Genomic DNA, 12461 nt, shown 5'->3' on the forward strand with positions numbered 1-12461 from the left:
CCCTTGCTGCTTGGAGATTTGGCATGCTGGCACCAAGAGCCGTGCACCTTCGGAACAGCCACAGACGACAGAAGCCCAGCAGCACGCCGCGAAGCAGCGGCGGCGGACGCAGCAAGCCAGAAGCTCTCTCTGATGCAGGAGTGGATCCGGGCTGCTGCCAGAAAACCACCGAGTTCTGATAATGGTTTCCTCAAGAAAAAGCCTCATTTCTTTAGGAGCCTCCACTGTGTCCAGAAGAGTTAGAGTGGTGAAGAAGTGATTTGTCAACAAGGTTGCTTTAGTACATAGAAGAAATAACCCTAGGAGTATGAACTAGAAACAGCGCCAAGAGCCTACAGGGACGTCTGCCAAGCAAACGAACAAAGTCTTGTCAGAACTAGGTAAGCTCCACAGTCGGCTGCGTACCGGTTAACATCAAATAAAGAAGTTTGCCCAATGGCTATGTAATAAAGAACACTGAACACGTGACAGGCAAAAAGGGGACTGTCCCTAAAGGCCAGTAAGATGCCTTTCAGAACATGAATGAAGACAGCTCTGTTTCAAGCCACCGGGAACAAGGCTGTGTTTGGGAATCAGCAATAGAAACTTACACCGGTAAGTACTGGACAAACATGCCCAGCCCACCCTTCGCTCACATGCAAAAAATACAACATTTCTAACCTCCACAAAGCCGGATATTTCTGACTGTTCTAAGCTTTCCTTCCCATTAAATAAGAACTGTCAAGCACCGCTAAGCTCCCAGGTCTCCTATTGAAAAGCCATAGGGTTTTGTTATGAAAAAAATATAAAAGCAAACATTTGATTGGGCTATTAGGCTTGGACTGAAGCTCCTGGACTCGTTAAAACTGTCCACAGCGCTTTGTGTCAATACACAACGCTTTCTTAAGAGTTGGCCTGGACTCAACAGTTGCAGAATAGACTTGACCGTACTACAGAGCCTACAGAGGCCCGAGTGTTTTACAAAAAACTAACTGAAACATGATATCACRGGCTACGCTAACAAGTCATGTCACAAAAGTCAGAGAAGCCTCTTTCTTTTGCAGTTTGCTCAAGATGAGTAAGCACAGAAAAAGCAAGTCCCTTCACAGGGAAAACTGCTCTGGGAACTTGCATCGCGCAGATCTCCTCCTTCACTATGGCAAGGCAGAAAGTCTGGTGCAGATGAGAGGCAAGTCAGCCGATGGTGCGATAACGCGATTCACGTGCCTCCAGAGCTGCAAGGCCGTTCCTCCGTTTCTGCTCCAGCTGCATGATAAACAATACACAATTGCATACTGCAATAGGCACTCATATTGCATTGCAGGTAGCTATCACTTTTCATATAGCTAGTTACTGAACAAAGCATATTTCTCACGTTTGCTAAAAAATGGGAGATTTTCTAAAACAAGCTATTACTACTTTCCAGGGTGCATCAGCACTGTATTTTCCATTCTAATAGCTAGCAACCATGCAACTAGCTTTGTTGGTACTTCATATTTCATTCTCTGATCRGGTGACCACCTTTAAAATAATGCAAATGTTTGTGACATTGAGGTGATTTTTGCTGCCCTACACGTGTATAATTCAACCAGCACAGATGAAGCAAGCACTGAACAGCGAGTAAAAATCTGCTCATTATTTTTTCTACTAACTTGAAATGAGATTATATTAAATGCCTGAATTTCATAAGCTGTACAACATTTTTCTAGCCCCAAACTCTTTATCGCGCTTAATGCGGCGAAGCTCCAGGCTTCAAGATGCCTCTCAAACTATATTGAGATAAAAGTTTCTTCTTTCTGCAGAAAGGCCCTGCTGCCCCCAGCCTGCCCCACCTCAGCCCCTGCAGAAACCTCCCCCCCTTTTTTTAAGACCAGCACCCTTGGCCTGCATTGCTCTTTGGGGACACTTCAGTACCTCAGCATTTAAAAGGAACAATGCAATGGGAAAGGGGTGGAGAACAGGGAGAATATTTAAAGCCTCGATGGAGCACAGTCCCACACTACTTATGACAGGGACTCTTCTCTTGAACCGTGGCACCAAATTGCATTCTCCCCTCTCGACAATGCAAGGTGGAGCAACAGAAAGAATGATGGTCTATCTGTGAGGAAAATCAGACTGATAGTAAGAAAACAGCTCTTGGGACATGGCCCGTCTTTATTCTCTGTATTTACAAAGCATAAACAATTCAGGTGCTAGCTCAGCCTGAAACTGTGGAGTGGATCGGGTAAGCCGCACACCCTCCGCTCAGTCTGCCTTTCCCGTGAACGCGGCGATACCCAGACGGCCCGTAATCACGGCCTTTCTCCCCTTCCCTCAGCTCCCGACTAACCTAACGCCTTCCAGAATGGGATCTGAGTATGCTGCGCCTCTGCTCTTCCTTTGGAGACCACTGGCCTATTCACCAACGCACTCACAGTTACTGCCCGGATAACTCCAAAAGAACGTATTTTTCCAACTAGCCGCTTATTTGCCAAGCACTTAGCCTTGTTCACCTAAAGCTGTCTGTTTACTAAAAAGCAGCCTCAGCGATGAAATATTAAAACAAACCCAATAACAAAACCCAAGCAAAACAGATATATTACCCTATTCCTCTCAACAGCCACAGCACAAAAGCAAGCAGAACCAGTTTTTCTATCTTTAAATACTACAGTAGCAAAGAGCAGGGTACAGTTTTGATTTCCATTCCATCTTGTTTCACACAGATGACACCAGTGTATCTGAAATTACTTTAGCAATTTCCATGACAAGACTTATTACTGACCATAATTATCCATTAGCAAGTATTAAGAGAAGCAGCAATCTATAAACATCAAATAGAATAACTGAACAAGGAGTATTAGTACATGAATTATGAATCTCAGGCAAAAAAATAATCTCCAGTCTAGTGGACTCCACAGCTAATTTAGTCTAGGAAATGAATGACAGCAATCCAAAGTGTACTTCGTAGTAGTCACCACAGGAAATACCACTAGTGTTAAAGACAACGCTTCTTTTTAGAAYTAGTTTTAAATGCTAGCCTGCAGTCATCTTAGGTCATTAAAAACACATCTGTTCTGCATTTAATATTTTTGTAGGAGTAAAAAAAGCTATCTGGTATCAGCAGTAAACATTACTTGTGCTGGTAAGCTTCTTCACAAAGCTAAAACTTCTTTACATTTTGAAGTTTTTCATGTGACGTTTCACCTTCCTTAATTATGTCTAATTTATGGAGAGCTCCTTCTGGAATACAGAAAAATCTTATATTTTTTTTCTCCCTCAAAAAGTAAAAAGTGAGCAAACTCACTTCACCTCATCATCTCTCAAAACCGCATTTATTTACAAAAGCCAAATCAATAGCAAAAAAGTAATATGTCATTTGAAAAACATCAGGAGGCAGAAGAAATGCACTGTTAGAACAATCATCATTAATGAAATAAGGCATGGGGTTAAATACGACATAACCTAGATTATGCACTTAGTCTTTGCGAACCACAGCAGTGACAGTGCTAAATACTCTGCAAAGCAAGCACTCACACTTAACTTTTTCTGTTCACATTCTTATTTCAATAGATTGCTTCTTCTGATGACACTTGTTCCAAAAGATCCTCTAAAAGAGGAAGAATTCAAGTTGCATAGTGGGTAATTTGAGAATAGTTTCTTCAGTCACTAGTAGCAATAGGAGATGTGAAATGGAAGATGTGGTTTCACACGCGCCAGAGCCAGCGGACCAGCTGGGACCACCACCAGCAGGCGGGTTTGCCTACTCCAACCCCTCTCCAGGGGCGGTCACACAGCCCTGCTACCCCAACACCCAGCCCTGGCGCCCACTGGACTCTCTTCTGAGCCTACTAATTAATGAAAAAAAGAGCGCACTTTTTTGGTGGGTCACTTTCCGCGGGGGCAGTGGAGCGTGTCAGCTGATGGAGGCGTAGGATTAGCTCCAGAGCTGGCCCAACACATGGGAAGGAAGCGTTCACTGCAAGTAGGGGATCAGTGAGCTGTTAAATTGACTCATCACTTCTCAAAGGCCCAAGGCCTAAGAAAATCAGTATTATTAATATCACTTCTACGGTTGGATTCTTTTGTTTGTTTTAAATATCAGCATTATTAGGAGATGTGCTGTGAGAACACCGATTAACCAGTCACAGTAAGAAACCTCTAGATTACTGACCCAGGTGGGACACTAATCACTACAGAAACAGCTCAGCAAACCATGAAGATTTGTAACTTAAGAGCAGCTCATAAGCTAAGTTGGTGAAGGAGAAAGGAGAAGCCACATAACCGGATTGGCGCAGCTGAATTAGACAGGAGGGTTTACCATGATTCTAAAGTAGTTTATCGCACAAACACTTCAAAGTTCAACCAAGAAATCTACCAAGCCTTATAATTAACTTCTGTTTCTATCTCAGCAGGAAAAAAACAGTCCTTTTATAATACTGGTTTTCATAAGAAGCAAACTCCAGGGTGTAAAAGACACAGCACACCAGTAGGCAATTCAGCTGTGCTCTGTAACTTTTCAAGCCCAAGATGTGTGATTATTTCATGATTCCCAGACACCCTGTTGCATCTTGCAGATAGATTTTCTGACTTTAGCTGGTTTAAAATTGAACTTACCACTACACAAATCAATATTCCACTTATTCTTTAAGTTTTCGGTGACCTATTTAAAATTCACATCTCTGAACACAGTGTCCTCACAAGTCAGGATAACTTGTCATTGTATAACTTCAGCTTAATTATATAAAAAACAGAATGCTTCTGAAGTTATTCCTAGTAATAAAGAGAACACTATTAAGCTATATATACTGAGAAAAAAAAAAAAAAAGAAACACAATATATTTAACTTGAACAACATGGAGAGAAAATATAGTGTTTCCAAATGAGATAGGAATAGGGATGAAGAGAGGGAGGGAGAGAAAGCCTGAACAATTTCTATTAAAATACTCCTCTGACTTTTAGAAAAAGTAAAGTCCCTGATATTTTCAGAGGATGGATTTATTTTTAAGAAAAGAATTTATTATACTACCTAATATTAAGTCTATATTGGAATTCGTAATAAGAAAAATCACTTTAAGGAATATTCAAACTCACAAAGGTTTTTTCATATATTATTCAGGATACAGAATTATAAGATCTGGCAAATAAAAAAGTGCTAAGGCTGACAACAAACTTCTCAAGCACAATATAATCACCTAATTACATCTAGAATTAAATCTCTCTGCTTAGCAGTATTTTAATGCACCTCACCTTTTCTCTCTCGCTGCAGCAATCAGGAAGCACAGGCTGCTGATGTGACGGAGCCAGAGTCCAAGGAAGTAACTTGACTCTCCCAGATACAGCTAGATATGCCAAAAGATGTTAGAAATCGCTATGAACAGGAGTGTAATGGGCATCACCCATTACTCTCTCGCCCCCATTTCTCTTTACTTATTTAGGGGGAGTGTTGCGGTTTCATATGGAAATGTGTGTTTCCCTCCTCCAGGGTAAACAGAGTACGTGCACAGAACAGGTGCAATCACACTGCGGGGCGCGCTATGGGCGGGAAGGAGATAAAACTTGTCCTGAGAGAGATTAGGACTCAATTGCTATTTAGGTTCAGACCAACTAAAAACAGTAAACAGATAGCAGGCTCAGAGACCTGCTTGCTTCAACAGTGGAGAAATATTCTAGAGAGACATCTGAACAGGTGAAACAACCAATGCACTGACCTTGACAACAATTTCGGCTGCTTAGGGCTTTTCAGTCTCTAATTTTTCAGATGAACCAACAACATAGACATGTACACTGAAAATCCTTCACTGAATAGCAGGCAACTGACCTGTAAGGCTGCTCAAAGCATAAATCAGCACCATATCCCTGCCGTGCTCCGATATCAACTGCTCTTACAGATCCAACCATTTTTTAAAGTTATCTTACCAAACATCATAACCAAAATGGAATGGTAAACTGTAATGCAAGAACAATGTTTCTTGTGTCTGCTGCCAAAGGCAAAAATTGTTCTTTCCATTTGAATTTCTGCATATTCAATAGTATCATAACATCTGCACCATTCTTTGGTTTCGTATTCCTCCTGAAGCAGTCGAACTCGCAGGCAATTTCATTTTGGAAATAAACCTCAGCCCAAGGCCAACAGATGGGCAATGGAAACATAACCGTGCATCAGTACCTGGAGCAATGGAAATTTGGGGTGCTACTACAGCACAAATAGTTCTGTGAAGGTATAAAATGCCCTCTAAGTTTCAGAAAGCAAAGTCTTCTTACCGTTTATGAAACAAGCAGGAAGGAGACAGAGAGATCAAATCCAATCACCCATGATTTAATTTACTCTTGAAGCACTAGTCATCAGATCAAGTACATGTTTTTAAAATCTTATTGCTACATACTATTTATTAAAGGAGAATTTTAGTGTTCCCCAACCTTCAAAATAACAACCATGCAATATTTGTTACACCACAACATCCGCACTTCACAGCCAAAAACAAAACTAAAACTACACACTCCTAAGAAGGAAGTTCCCCTCCCTCGGGGGTTAAGTATTAAAACACCGCTAAAGAGACATACCTATGCTTCTAATGGGAAGCACTGTTTCTGCAGTTAGACCCTATTTCAGGACAGCACAGCAATCAAATGAGCATGTTATTTTAAAAAAGTTTTCTAAAATATAACAGTGGGTTTAGGAAAGATCTCATACATATTCAAAAATAAAATTAGTGGCAATGAGATACAAACATCTGTAATTTTGTATTTTCAGTCATATTTAATAGTAACATACACTTCAAAATGGTTGGGAGTTGTATACATCGTTTTTCACTGATCTAGACTGCCTGCCACATGAGCAAGTATCTACATGTGCCCGGATACGCTCTCCTGGATCACTGGAAGAACAGAGCTGGACAGCAGCACAGTGTACTGCTCCACAGACAACCTGCGTACTGCGTGGGAATTTATTCCACTACAAATTTCAGTTATCTACCAAGATAATGGAACTGCTGAACACAAATCCGTAATCACTATCATTTTCTCATTTCAGCTTGTGTTCCATCTTACTAATACCATTTTCAAAATTTTGGTTGGCAGCAAACCCTACTGTTCTCAACACTAACAGGCTGCTGGGAACCTGTATCATGTAAAGCTCTGAGTCATCATGGAAAGCATGGGTGTCTCAGGTAGCTACAGCTGAAATGAAGCAGAAACCTTTAAATTAAGCTCTCCTTGAGCAGCTTTATCCTTTGGATTTGCTGATACTGAGTTCAGCTAACTGGTATTAAGACACAGAACTAGTTAATACTGAAAACCTGAAATAATTTGGCAGTACCAACAAAATTTCAGGATAGGGCAAAAGTCACTTTTCTAGAAAACTACACAGCTACTGCATTGGAGCATCATAACATCCATAAAAGCACCTTCCAAAATAGCAAGGCGTTCAGCCGTTGCCACACAGAAGGTTATCCTGCTGATCAGGATCAAACCAACCCTGGAACTGCATGCAGCTATTGAGAAAATACTTTTCACCTAGATTATAAGGCTGAGCTGTGCAGAACAGATTACTCTGGAGTTTTATGATCTGTATGTTATTGAGACTACTGATAAAAACAAACAAAAAAAAATCAAAAATATCCACATGCTCGTTGTTTGCTTACCGTTACAGGCCACAGAATTCATCGGCAAAAGTAGTATTTCTCCACTGTGGTCTGTTGATCATTTTGAAATTTATGCAGCAGAGAGAGTGTAGCCCAGTCAGGAATGATCCTAGATGCCAAATCTTTGAGATGCCAAACCTCTGAGATATCACGCACACCAACCTGCAACAAGACAGGGCATCTTTACTCCGGGGACTGCTCTAGGCATTAATGGTGCTTCTATTTCTTCCCCTGGTAGTTCAAGAAAAAAAAAACCTACTTACTGTCTGTCTTCATACATTATGAACCTTTTGCCCAGACAATCAATAGAATTAAAAAAAACTATTTAACTATACTGTGGCAATCTGTAGAATGAATGTAGCTTGATTGAAAGACTGAAAGATAGATGGAAATGTCTGAGATGAAGGCTGAAACCTGATGAGAGGCATCTTCTTTGTGTGCTGATCTCAATGTTTTTCTGGGCGTGTGTGACAGCAAATAATAGTCTTGATAAAAACAGGAGAATAATATTTTTATTAACTTTCACAGCATTCTTGATAATGAAAGCCATAAGTTTTTCAATAAATTTTATTAGACACCAGATCAAACATCAGCAATGTTAAAAAAAAAAGAAAAAACTTGCATAAACAATACATGATTCAAAACAGTGTAAAATTAAAAGAATGTATTGCTTGGGATTTCAGAACACAGATCAGCAAATGTGACAATATGGCAGGAAAACCAGTTAAAAATAAGTGTTTCCTGCACCTTGCAGCTTTGGGTAAAGGCCTATCTACCACAGGTGTGAGAATGAAGAGGAGTTACCAGTGCCTGCTAGGTTTTTTTGATGTCTTGGGGCACAAGAAGGGCAGAAAGGCACATTCTCACAATGCAGTGACTGAAAACTGTATCTCCCAGTAGGTAAGCAATCAGAAGACATGGACAGATTATCGTCCTTGAACACAGCACACCAGCTCTCTAGCAGAGGAATCCATATGGTACACAACAGCACTTGGCTTTTGTCTTCCTCCCTCCCTATTTTACCATGTCCACATGTGTTACAGAGACTACTCTTTAGAGGTGACAGGATGCCAAAGTTGTTCAAAACTTCAGCAGAGTATGAGGCACCAGTAGGAGGCATGATTGCTCACTACTCATCGCTGGGATCCAGTATGCTCTCAGCGCAGACAGGAACCAAGAGGAGGAGTAAATGGTCATACAGCAGCGTTGAAACACTGACCCCGGGCAGGAGAGGCCCAGAGCAGGAAATCAGAAGATGCTTGCAGGAAACGTGTCACAAGTTAAATAGTTGTGTGGAGATGAAAAACACATCAGCATCTTCTTTGCTGTTCACCCCAAAGCTCATTAAGTAGATATCCACTTTGGAAGGTGAAAGGCAAATGAAATTGCCAAATAATTTGGCAGAGTAGAATTTTATTGCAAAAAAGTTCATATAAACCTATTGTGATTTTCTGGTAAACTTTTGCTAAGATAAACAAACCGCTTTAATCATCGCTCATAAAATAGGCACCTCTTTTCTCCAAACATCTTGCTAATTTATTCTAAATGTTTCTTGAAATTGGACAGCTGGAACTGTACACAGTATTGCAGAGCCTGTAGACTAACAGTGATACTTCCTATTTCTGGTAGAAATATATACAGGGTGCACATTTCCCTTTTTCATGGGTATATCACTTCACAGCAATGGCAATTGAATATGAGAACCCAGAGACTAAAACTGTAACTTCTGTGGCAGCAATGTATCTACAGGAAATTTGCACATTTTGTTTAAGACACTTCTCAAAATTAGGTTATAAAGCACCAATCTTCTTCCCTTCGGTGGAAAATGACAGAATCCTTGAACTCTTTTTTTAGTTAACAGCATTTTGTTATTGCATCTCAAAGCCTTGGTTAGGCAGCACACTCCTCCAGTAACTGTTATCAAAAAGCACATGTTTATCTTCTTTACTAGTCTCAAAGAAGAGACAATAATGAAGTGCATGTGTTGCTGTATTTATATGCTTATATAAAATATCTTTGTCATGAAAACATGTATACACACAAGTATACACTCTACACACACAGATCCAATCCCACTCAGCATCAAGCCTACAGAGACGCTTCTGTCGCAGCGGGTTAAATGCCCAGTTCACACTTGAGCGCTGGGACAGATGTGATCAAATCATACTACTTTTTGGACAGAAGCTGGCTCCACTTAGGCAAGTCCAGTGGGCGTCAGTATTTACAAAAGTTAGGTGGAAACTGGAGGTGATTCTTAAGGAAAGTCAAAGCCTTATGGCAGCTTGAGCGACAGATGAGAGAGATGGGGAAAAAAACCAACTCACCTCACAGAGGTGATCTGAATACATACACACACGCACATATATATGTAACAGATATACATATTACTTTGTTTTTATCTCTGTATGCCTTATTTCAGGTGCACATTCAATCTGGAATGCCTAAATAAATTCTTAGTTTTACCTTATTACTTATCCAGTATTAAGGATGACTCCCTGGTAACTGGCAAACAGAGATGCCTCCTGTTCCTTTGAAATGGGTTAGTGCTGTCTAGAGACCAATACTGGGCAGCTGTTTCCCAGTATTCAGCTGGGAAAGTGAGAAGAATACCTAAACATTTAGGGTGTCCCAGAGAATTCATAATGCATTGTAGAAAAATATACTAAGCAAGCTTTTTAAATCATACCAGAAACAACACAACGCTCCAGAGACTTTACAGAGGGTCTACGGGATCTCGTGTTGTAGCTTTCAAAGTTTCTGAAGGGGCTTAATTTTGGTAATTCATACTTGTAACACAACAGGTTAGCCTTAGGAGGATTACATTGGAGACTATGCCAAATTTTCAAAATTTCATCTTATTTCATTTTTATAATTGAATTTTTAAGATATGCTTGAAAACATAATTTTTACCAGGGTCTCTTAAAAACATTTATATTCAAGATTACTGGCAGATGGATCAAGCTGCTCACCCAAAAGTGTTTAGAGGATCAGATGCTAAGGATAGTATACTTTATAGCATACACACATTAAAAACCAAGAGAGCAAGTACTTCATGTCATCAAAATGTAAAAAGAAAAAAAAATAAAGATTTCCTATATATTTGTAACTAAATTTTTTTTAAGAGAAACTGAGACCAGCCTCTTGTATCTCCTGATAAGCAGCAAGTTTCAGGAAGTAAAGTGATACGCAGACTAAGTACTTTAAGCCAATTTTTGATCTGCAAGACAGACAAATCTCTCTGCATTCAACACTAACCACAGGCGCCTATTTCCCTAGCAACAGTTTTGCAGGCCATTTTCATTTTGACTGAAGAATATTTAACCAGTTACATTWTGAGCACTGCACCTTGCTGCTCTAACAGCAGATGCTTTTCACACTTACCAAGTTGCTATTCATGTAATATTGAGCTAGTAGATCAATGCTGCACCCGCAGCACTGATCTATTTTATTCTGGGGGGGGGGAGGGGGGGTTAGTATCCAATTTTTAATCAAGCTAAAATGTAAAAAAGGGACGGGGGGGAGACAATGGCCAAGCTGCAATATAAAAATTGGTCTTTTCTTTGCTCTTTAGTAACACCTTAGCCTACTACTTTATTTTTTCAAGATTTTCCTTTGCTTTAGACTTGGAGATAAAGGGAGGAAAAATGAGACAAGAGAGAATAGCTCAGTTAATTTTATGGATACTTCTTTAGCCTCAAAAATAATAAATTTGACCTAAAAGAGAAACTCTAAACTGAAGGATAGATTACTTTTGTTATGAAATTCCAGATCTATCATAATTTAACACCTGTAATACTTGTTTAAGGCAAAACAGACTTCCAAAAYTATTTGTTTCTTCCTAGTTTTAATCAAGATATCTGGTTCCTGATCATTCATTAGCATTCATTAACTGAACTGGAAAYTCAGATTTCATTGTGTTTATGGAAATTATACAGAAGTTAACAATACATCAGTTTTGTTGGACTTTTTTTCTCTTTCAAAAAAACAGCTCCCTTCTCTTTTTTTATTTTCATCCATTTATGAGGTACATTGTGTATTCTGATCAATTGGTTAATTTTAAGTATCAGTAGAATTCATTAATGATAACAGGTTTTGGGTTTTTTTTTTTAAAGTGTTCACAAATATAAGGCATTCTGACTAATTCAGTGGATAGCTCCGCAAACTCAGTTTCATTTCAGTGCAGCACAGGTTTCTGGTTATCTACTTAGTTTATTTATTAACTTGGAAGTACAAAGTTGCCACGAGTCTCAAGAGTTTGCTCTGGTAGTATCATAACAGCATCATAACGGCAACACCAGTACTGCTGGAGCCCTAATTTGAATGCTCATCCTGTACCTACATAATTATAGACATACCTTAATTTTGTTCAAATTAGTCACATTTACACTGAAAAGGAGAAAATTTTAAAGCAAATCTCTTGTACCATTTTTGAACTATTCCACTAAGAAACATTCTGAACTGAAATACTGACATTCATTTCATGACCTTTTGGGCAAAACAGTGGCATAATGTTCACCGGAAACAGCTTTGGAAATATCTATTGCAACTTTACAGAAATGCATTTCATTACAATAATTTTAACTGAACAAAAATATTTTTATTAAATGAATATTTTTGATTATTAAAATATCATGTTATGTTTCAACTATATCTTAAAAAGCAGGTCTTCAAACACTATTTTATAACACTGATAAAGTTATTTTTCCCCATCAAAGTACATATAACCCATATTCAGGGACCCTCAATGTTTTCCAGATAGTCTGAAAATATATTTCCTATTATCAATTTTTCCAATAAACAATCATTCATAAATTCAAACTAAACTATCACAAAGAATAAGATGCTTCTTTCTACGTTATTGCC

General features: G+C 39.2%; 1 protein-coding gene across 4 annotated transcripts in view; it reads right to left on the reverse strand.

Moving 5' to 3' along the window:
- Window positions 1-8852, reverse strand: part of ADCY7 (adenylate cyclase 7) — a 48760-nt gene extending 39908 nt beyond the window's left edge. Inside the window, exons 1-2 of one of the 4 annotated variants that reach the window (XM_026068799.1) lie at window positions 8818-8850; window positions 7599-7760 (exon numbers count right to left, since the gene is read on the reverse strand). The gene's annotated coding sequence lies outside the window, so the exon portion shown is untranslated. Of the gene's footprint in view, window positions 1-5205; window positions 5290-6219; window positions 6359-7598; window positions 7761-8817 lie in introns of those variants that run through there. The other 3 variants (XM_026068803.1, XM_026068801.1, XM_026068802.1) reach the window with 3 other exon arrangements.
- Between the last annotated feature and the right edge of the window lie 3609 nt (window positions 8853-12461).

Source organism: Apteryx rowi, unplaced genomic scaffold (assembly GCF_003343035.1).
Source record: "Apteryx rowi isolate R43461 unplaced genomic scaffold, aptRow1 scaffold_28, whole genome shotgun sequence".
Lineage (NCBI taxonomy): Eukaryota > Metazoa > Chordata > Aves > Apterygiformes > Apterygidae > Apteryx > Apteryx rowi.